The 9,033-nt window shown below is 40.3% G+C and overlaps 1 long non-coding RNA gene across 2 annotated transcripts; it reads right to left on the reverse strand.

Annotated features, from left to right (window-relative positions):
* Window positions 1-363: 363 nt before the first annotated feature.
* On the reverse strand, window positions 364-8,134 carry LOC115074779. 2 transcript variants are annotated; one of them, XR_003852338.1, is made up of 3 exons: window positions 7,950-8,134; window positions 3,131-3,240; window positions 364-1,879 (listed from the first exon to the last, which is right to left on the reverse strand). It is a non-coding gene; the product is annotated as an uncharacterized LOC115074779 (long non-coding RNA). The 2 variants fall into 2 exon arrangements; XR_003852339.1 differs by having other exon boundaries at window positions 3,131-3,243.
* Between the last annotated feature and the right edge of the window lie 899 nt (window positions 8,135-9,033).

Genomic DNA, 9,033 nt, shown 5'->3' on the forward strand with positions numbered 1-9,033 from the left:
GACAGACTCACACTGTTTTCTATTTATAAAATTGTTTACTTCATATTTTGGGTGTGTGGTTGTCCTGTTGGTCCACTGGAGTATGTAAAAATAAATGTAGAAAAAAAAAGGTTCTAGGCAGTATTTCACTGAAGGTGGTCCACCTCTCCTACTGACACTTCTTGTGCTCTTGAGCAACTCACATCACTTGCCCTTGCCTCACGTACAAACTTGGGGTCTGATTTGCAAAGCTTTTCTCAGACAGAGAAAATAATAATAAAAAAAAAACCAATCCCCAAACCTTAGTAAAACACTTCTAGATGGCAAGCCCTCTAGGGCAGGGAATAAAGAGGGAACAATTAGATTTAAAATCTAAAAAGTAACTTTTTTTTTACAAGCTTTTGAGTGCTGTACTTTCATCTTTATTATGAATTTAAGCTTAAGAATTAAGCTGTGATTCAATGTATAAACCATACAAATACAATCAAAAACACATACAATAGGTAAACAAATAAAACACAAAGCATACTCAGAAGAAGCCTTTAACAAACAAAACAGGGAAATGACTCAGCAAACAATAAGGAATATAGCTTCACAATGCCCTGACTCTGTAATGATAGTTTTTAAATATAAAACTTATCACAGCATGGAATTAACTCAGCAGAGTACAATTACATATAGGCATGTTTAAACAAAAATGTCTTTAAAGAGATTTTAAAAGTCTTTGTATATTCCATGAGGTGCTCCTGTTCTAGGAACATATTCCACAGAAACAGGGTGACCAAAGAGAAACCGCTCTCGTGTCATTCTAGTGAGTCCTTGTGCTGTGGCATGGTTGACACAGCCTACAATGTGAATCTACTAAGCCCATGCCTAAAGCTGGCAGACATGCTCTACTGGGACTGATCGGGAGCTTCACCTGTACCAGCCCCACTTCCTGCAGCTTGAGCCCTTAGTTTCCAGTAGTCAGCAGGAGTTAGGCAAGTGTCCTTTGAGGAGTTGTAGAGAGAGAGTCCAGACACGAGTGGAAGTCAGGGCAAGTTGTGATCAGATAGTAACTAAATCCAAGGGTAGACAGCAAGTAGAGAGTGGTCGGGGTCCATAGCAGAAAGCAGTATCAGGCTGCAGGCAAGAGCGTGGTCCAGGTCCCTAGCAGTGGTCCAAACCAGGCATGCAGATAGAGACAGCATAGACGGTGAGGACAGGACCAAGACAAGAGTGGATTGTAACTGGACAGGACAGCAAGGGTATAAGAAGCAAGACAAAGACAGCATGGCAAGGGAAGGCAAGATAGGGGTAGACACTACTAGGAGACACAGGAAGCAAGACAGGCACAGGAGCGTAGCAAGATGCACTACAGAAAAGGCAGGGGATGTGTTGCTGAGGCAAGGACTGAGAGCATGGCTGGGTTTTAAATACCCAGCTGTGCCATCATCCAAGGGTGCTTGCCAGGTCTCTCTCGCTGTTGGGCCTAGATAAGGAAGAGAAGTGGGCACAGCGCAATCAAGGAGGCATGGCAGCATCTTCAGTATGGGAATCCTGGCAGTGTGTTTGAGGTCTGTAAGTGCAGCTGATCGCAGGCCTCCAAGCGTCCAGCTGAAGGGTTACATCTTCTTTCATCAAGGCATGCCAATTTCAGGAATGGAATGTTTAGCAAACCCCTCTGGAGGAACTGCAAAGCATGTAGAGGATTATAAACTCTTAACCAGGCACTTGCCCAAGGAAAAAAGTTGTTTCAGGAAATTATGGACCATTAGAGCAATTCTGTATTGAATGCAGAACTGTACAGATAAGCAATGAAGGTTCTGCAGTACTGGAGTGATGTGTTCTCTGATCTTCCTCTCTGTGATCAACCATGCAGTTGCATTTTGCAATAATTGTAGAACTTTCAGTGAGTATGCTGGAAAGCAGATATAAATGGCCTTACAGTAATTATTTTATTTGCTTTTATATACCGATATTCAGCAATGCCATCAGTTTACCACTAGCTGGAAATCATCATGGTCAAGAAAATGCTGTAGTCCACGAAGGGCTTGCAGCTTATAAAATCCTAACTGCACAACTGATTTAAAAAAGGAAGCAATGTTAAACTTTAATCAAATCAGCACACCTAGGCTCTTAACCACTGGAGAGAATCAGCAGCGTTACAATATCGATGATGAATGAAGATGCTGGAGGTTTAGCATATAGATGGTTAAACAATGATCTGTGATGTTGTAATGTTATGTGCCACTTTTGTGTGAAGCAACCCTCTTTTAATGGTGGAAAAACAGATTGATTAATTTTACCAGATCAGACCAATCAGATTGAAGAGGGATGAAAAACTGTATATCATCCTCTTAGATCAAATATTCTTTCCAAAGCCTTAGCAGCAGTTTGCAGATTAACATTTTACTTATTGCCAAAAAGAAACACCAACAAGTCAGAGCCATGGGGGACTCCAGTTGATACAAATGACATGGAGAATGTTTGCTGTCAAGTCTCACCTGATGAGTCTGTTCTGATATATAGGAACTTAACCAGTTCAGAATGATGTCAGATACATCACATGCCCTTAGATATGAGAATATGGTGATCTAGGGTGTCAAGTGCTGATGGACCATCATGCAAAACAATGACAAAGCTCTTACCCACACCCACACTCTTGTAAAAGTATCATTGCTTATCTATGTAAGTGTTTTTGTAGTCTTTTAGAAACCATAATGGAAAACCGAAATCTAGTGTTCATCAATAAAATCTGTTAACTGCTGAAGCACCATATGATCCAGGAGCCTTATTGTAAAAGAAAGTGAAGAAATGGGCCAGTATTTTGTTAAGTCTAAAGGGGCAAGACCAGGTTTCTTAATGAGGGGGCTAATGGAAACTCTCTAAAGCCAGAGGAACAAAGCCCTCAGCTAGAGAGAAATTTATGATAGTTGTCAATGCAGGTACTACAGTATCTCTCAAGGGTTTTAGAATAGTGACATCACAAATATTTAATACTCAAGAGGATGGATTAAGGGAGACTACAGCCTGTGACACCTCCAGTGCTGATGAAATTTATTTCTTTAAAGCTAGTCAAAAATAGATCAAGTCTAATAAAAAAGCATCACCTATTACAGATGTTGACCTTATTTCTATGTAATATGTCTAAAGTATTTAAATACTTTACCGTTTCATTAAAGACAGCCATCCAGGATTTTCCCATAACCATAGGATGGGGGAAAACTTGAAGAATCAAAGATAGTGGTTCTACACATTGTCCAGTCTCTCACGCTTCAGCTACTAGGAAGGAAAAAAAATAAAAAAAAAGAGAAGGATAGATCCTATCAGAAAGCAGTTGTGAACTTTGAAAGGGAGGAAATAGAATCACAGTTTTGATACAAGCCCAACTCGTGTAGATTGTCATAGGATATTTTCTACAAAATTATTAGTTAAAACATGATAAATAATGAATGGAAATAATGAATGGCATATTTAGTTTCATTCTGATGGTCTCTCATCCCCACCCCCACTACCTGCATACCACAAACAGCACACTTTCCTTAAATTATGTGATAAATGCAAGCAGAGTTTGCATATAACGTTCGTTCAGTCAGTCAGTCATTGTAGTCCCTACGTTTTAATGAAACACAGCTGGTGGTGTGGCAGGTTAACAAAAGCTTGAGCATTTCTTTTCACATTACGCACAATAAAGACATGCAAAATATCTTTTTATGTCAGCATGCCAAATTTAGATAATGCAACTAGTATGTACTTTCAGAAATACTGATTGCGGTGGTATTTATCAGCAGTATTGGTACAAGGTTTCACATACTCAAAAAAAAAAAAAGCTTGAAATGGAACAAAATTATGGCAGAAAACAAGTCATGCAAGTTTTAGGTTTCCTTCATTGGTGGGCGAAAGTGCAGCTTTCAAAAAGAAGTCAAAATTATATAAAGATAGCCACTAAAAAAAAAAAAAAAAAGTGTCATCTACAACTTGTTTTTCAGCCTTTATTTCTCATGTCCAAGCAAGCACAATACTTTATTCTCCATGTCTGATGTATTTAAGCTCCCTAGAGTACATTTCAGGAAACCCCAAGCCCATTAGGACTTACTTAACCCCCATAGTAACCAACAATGTAAGAAAAGTAACGACATCCCTCCAGAGTAACTAGCTTCATGTAATTAGCTATGATTTTGCATTATATCTTGGGTGGTAAGGCTGAAGAATGAGCTGTTCTCCAGATGTAAAAGCTTTTATTTTGTAATGGTCTTTCTAAAAAGCATCCACAGTTAGAATAAACATTACTAAGCCACTTTACAGAATTTTTCCTGAGAGATTAACTGAAAAAGAATATAAAAATCACACTGGTGTTACATATTGCACAGTAGAAAATAGCTTTTGGAAAAATATATATACTCAGCCATTAAAGGTAGTAGCAGCATATGATAGAAATACAGGACTAACAATACAAGAATGTACAATTCAAGAATGTACAATACAAGAATGTACAATTCTGTCAGAATTGTTTAACCCACTGTACAACCGGCTTTATTAATCATTATCGCCGGAAACACTATTAGAATGGTGCTTTATCTGTAAACTGTATGACAATAGTTCTCGGTACCTTTCTGCCTTACAACTGTCTCACCAAACTCTACACTTTTAACACACTGTAGGTTAACAATGCCTCCTTTAAGTGGAAACTGTTCTCTATCCTGCCACCTGGGACACAACCCATTTTTTCCCTTTACATTCTCTTATCAGACCCCACACTACCAGACTAAGCTCAGCAAAAGAAGGCTTATCCCAATATACACCCTCACATGCACTCAAGCCATCAGTTTATCTCTTATCACCATTATTCTATTTAACGCACAATCACTCCAAAAGAAAACCCATCTACTACATGATATTCTCACAGATTCTAAACCAGAAATATGTGCTGTCACGGAAACCTGGTTTAAACAACATGACACGCCCCTCATCAACCAGCTACCCTTAGAAACCTACGATGTTTTCTCTATCCCTCGGAAAAAGAAAAGAGGTGGTGGCATACTCTTGGCTGTAAAAAAGGAGTTTCAACTACTACCCCAGAATTGTGATATTCCAAACCAGTACGAAATCGGCTTTTTCAAATCTAAGTCGCTCCAACTATGTCTCATTTATACGCCCCCAGGCCTACTGGAGAAAGATTCATCTCCTCTTATCGAATTTTTTGCAAATTCTCTATCCCCTGACATACCCACAATTCTCCTAGGGGATTTTAACTTACACGTGGACACCTCCCCGCAATCTCCAGCATGCGAAGCATTCCTTTCCTCTCTTGAAGCAATGGGTTTCCAACAAATCGTGAACGCTCCTACACATAAAGCTGGCCACACACTTGATCTGATCTTTGTCAACTCCCCCATCAACATAAACAATCCCCCTACATGCAACACAGTACCTTGGTCTGACCACTCCCTGATTCAGACTAAACTCTCTCTCCCGCAAATGTCCCCCATCACCCCCCAGCAGCCCTTTTCTTTTAAATTTCGCAAACCATGCGATATAGATATCATCTCACAAGCATGCGCTGACATAGACAACCAAATTGACGCCTCATCCCCAGACAATGCCTTCTCTACCTGGATCAATCTCACCCTCAACATTGCTGACAAACATTGCCCTCTTATAACGAAAACTATTAACCCAAACCGTAGAAACAGAAAACCCTGGTATACGCCTGATCTTAGGAATCTGAAAATCCAACTCAGAACAGCTGAGAGGTCATGGAGCAAATATCAATCCCCTGCAACCAAAACTTTATACTACCAGCGAATGCACGAATATAGAAACTCCATCCTCCAGGCTAAACGTAGTTACTATGCTAAAAAAATACATGGTATGCAATACAACCCTAAGGCCCTTTTCACCATGGTGGCGGACCCCACTTCTCCTGCCCCCACGCAACTATCAGCCAATCCCTCTAAAAACCGCTGCAATGAATTAGCTCAATTTTTCAAAAACAAGGTCTCCTCCATCACTGCACAATTCTCACATAATAACGTCAATATTTATCTGCCCACCATCAACTCTCCAGTCTCCCTCTCGTCTTTTGACTCTTCATCCTCTCTCGAAGTACAAAACATCCTTAAAAAATTAAAACCATCATCTCATCCTTCCGAAACTATCCCCACTAAACTCCTGCTAGCTATCCCCGAGGTGATTGCCAAACCCCTCTCAAATATCCTTAACTGTTCCCTAGAGCATGGCACAGTCCCCAATGTTCTTAAACAAGCAGTAGTGAAACCACTACTCAAAAAACCTAATCTTGACCCCGACACTTTATCTAATTACAGACCTGTCTCTAACTTACCCCTCCTAGCTAAAGTTCTTGAAAAAATTGTCAACTCACGGCTCTCAGATCACCTGGAGCAAAACAAGATTCTCCCATCCACACAACACGGTTTCAGAAAGCAATTAAGTACTGAAACCCTGCTACTCTCTCTACATGATACCCTCATCAGAGGTACAGATTCAGGTTCTTCTTATCTGATTGCCATGCTTGACATCTCAGCGGCATTCGACACAGTCAATCATGATGTCCTCCTTAACATCCTCAGGAGCATCGGGATCACTGGCAATGCCCTTTCCTGGATACGATCGTATCTCCAGGATCGCCTTTTCACAGTATTAGTTGATAACAATGAATCTGACCCCATCAGTCTTCCCCAAGGTGTGCCCCAAGGTTCTTCACTCTCCTCCACCCTCTTTAATATATACATGCTCCCCCTTACCACCCTCCTCACTAACCTCCACATCAAGCATTTTATTTATGCGGACGATGTGCAACTTATTTTCCCATTCTCTGACTCTCTCCTTACTGCCCTTCGCAACTGGGAATCCTGTCTCAGCCATCAACAAATTACTAAATGACATGCAACTAGCGCTAAACCCCAGCAAGACTGAACTTTTAATTATATCTAACAGGCCACCGCTCCCAGACATCCCACCTGCATACTCTTCCACAACTTTCCCATCACAAGTTCGCAACCTTGGTGTTTTCATTGATAACCATCTTACATTCAAACCTTTCATTAAATCTATCATTAAGGAATGCTTCTTTAAGCTCCAAACCATAAAAAAACTCAAACCACTGCTACACTTTTCTGATTTCCGCACTGTACTACAGTCTATCATTTTATCTAAGGTAGACTATTGTAATGCACTTTTTCTAGGCATCCCCGCTACCCATATCAAACCCCTACAACTACTACAAAACGCTGCCGCCAGGATACTATCAAACACGAAAAAAAGAGATCACATCACCCCTACACTCATCGAACTTCATTGGCTCCCTATACACTCTCGAATTCTCTATAAAGCCTGTTCCATCCTCCACAAAAGTCTGTTGAACTCTAACCTGAATTGGATTAACCCCCCACTCCTCCCCCGCACCTCGAATAGACCCACACGTACTGCGCCCTCCAAGGAACCCTACGTGCACAACCTATCAAATCTTTCAAATTATCGTCCACTATAAACAGAGCTTTCTCCCTAGCCGGCCCCTCTATATGGAACTCCCTGCCTCCTGATATACGCCTAGAATCATACACACCCACTTTCAAAAAAAAACTGAAAACATGGCTCTTCCAGCAAGCTTACCACACATCACCTCCCATTACATAAATCCTTACTGATTAAATAAGTGATTCTCCTAGAATCTGATACGCGACTTATGATTTATTTCTCGGATTACGTTGTATGCCTATCGATTTTGTACTTTGACTCGGCTATTTATGTACTTATCTTTTGTATATAGTTTTGGTGATATGTATATAGTGATTTTGCTGTTCTCAATTTTATGTAAGGGCCCTGCCCAAAAGTTAACCTGTTTGCAATGTTATATGTAAGGGTTCTGCCCAATGGTTCCTGTTTAACTGTAAACCGATACGATGTGTGAACGGTTATCGGTATAAAAAAGACATTAAATAAATAAATAAATAAATAAATTAATGCACCTGAGACAGCTGATGTTCCTTGTGGGGAGGGTCTTTGTTGACAGCTTGTGGCCACCTCCTCTCATCTCCAGGCAGTATGAAGCTTGTTCTGGAGGGTGGCCAATGTAACCTCAATATTTAAAAAGGGCTCCAGGGGCGATTCGGGTAACTATAGACCAGCAAGTCTGACTTCAGTGCCAGGAAAAATAGTGGAAACTATTAGATCAAAATCAGAGCCTATAGAAAGACAAGGTTTAATGGAACACAGTCAGCATGGATTTACCCAAGAAAAGTCTTGCCTAACAAATCTGCTTCATTTTTTTGAAGGGGTTAATAAACATATGGATAAAGGAGAACCGGTAGATGTAGTGTATTTGGATTTTCAGAAGGCATTTGACAAAGTCCCTCATGAGAGGCTTCTAAGAAAACTAAAACATCATGGGATAGGAGGTGATGTCCTTTCGTGGATTACAAACTGGTTAAAAGACAGGAAACAGAGGGTAGGATTAAATGGTCAATTTTCTCAGTGAAAAGGGTAAACAATGGAGTGCATCAGGGACAATGGAGGTTATCAAATTTGCAGACGATACAAAATTATTCAGAGTAGTTAAATCACAAATGGATTGTGTTACATTACAGGAGAACCTTGCAAGACTGGAAGATTGGGCATCCAAATGGCAGATGAAATTTAATGTGGGCAAGTACAAGGTGTTGCATATAGGGAAAAATAACCCTTGCTGTAGTTACACGATGTTAGGATCCATATTAGGAACTACCACCCAGGAAAAAGATCTAGGCATCATAGTGGATAATACTTTAAAATTGTCGGCTCAGTGTGCTGCAGCAGTCAAAAAAGCAAACAATGTTAGGAATTATTAGGAAGGGAATGGTTAATAAAACAGAAAATGTCATAATGCCTCTGTATTGCCCCATGGTGAGACCGCACTTTGAATACTGTGTACAATTCTGGTCACCGCATCTCAAAAACTCTCTGGGGCTGGGTCTGTGTGTGTACAAGAGTCAGTACATCCACAAAAAAAAGCAGTCTGTGCCATTCACCACCACAGGTACAGTCAGCCACTTTATGGATTAATTTATTATGTTA

This window comes from Rhinatrema bivittatum, chromosome 13, assembly GCF_901001135.1.
Source record: "Rhinatrema bivittatum chromosome 13, aRhiBiv1.1, whole genome shotgun sequence".
Classification (NCBI taxonomy): Eukaryota; Metazoa; Chordata; class Amphibia; order Gymnophiona; family Rhinatrematidae; genus Rhinatrema; species Rhinatrema bivittatum.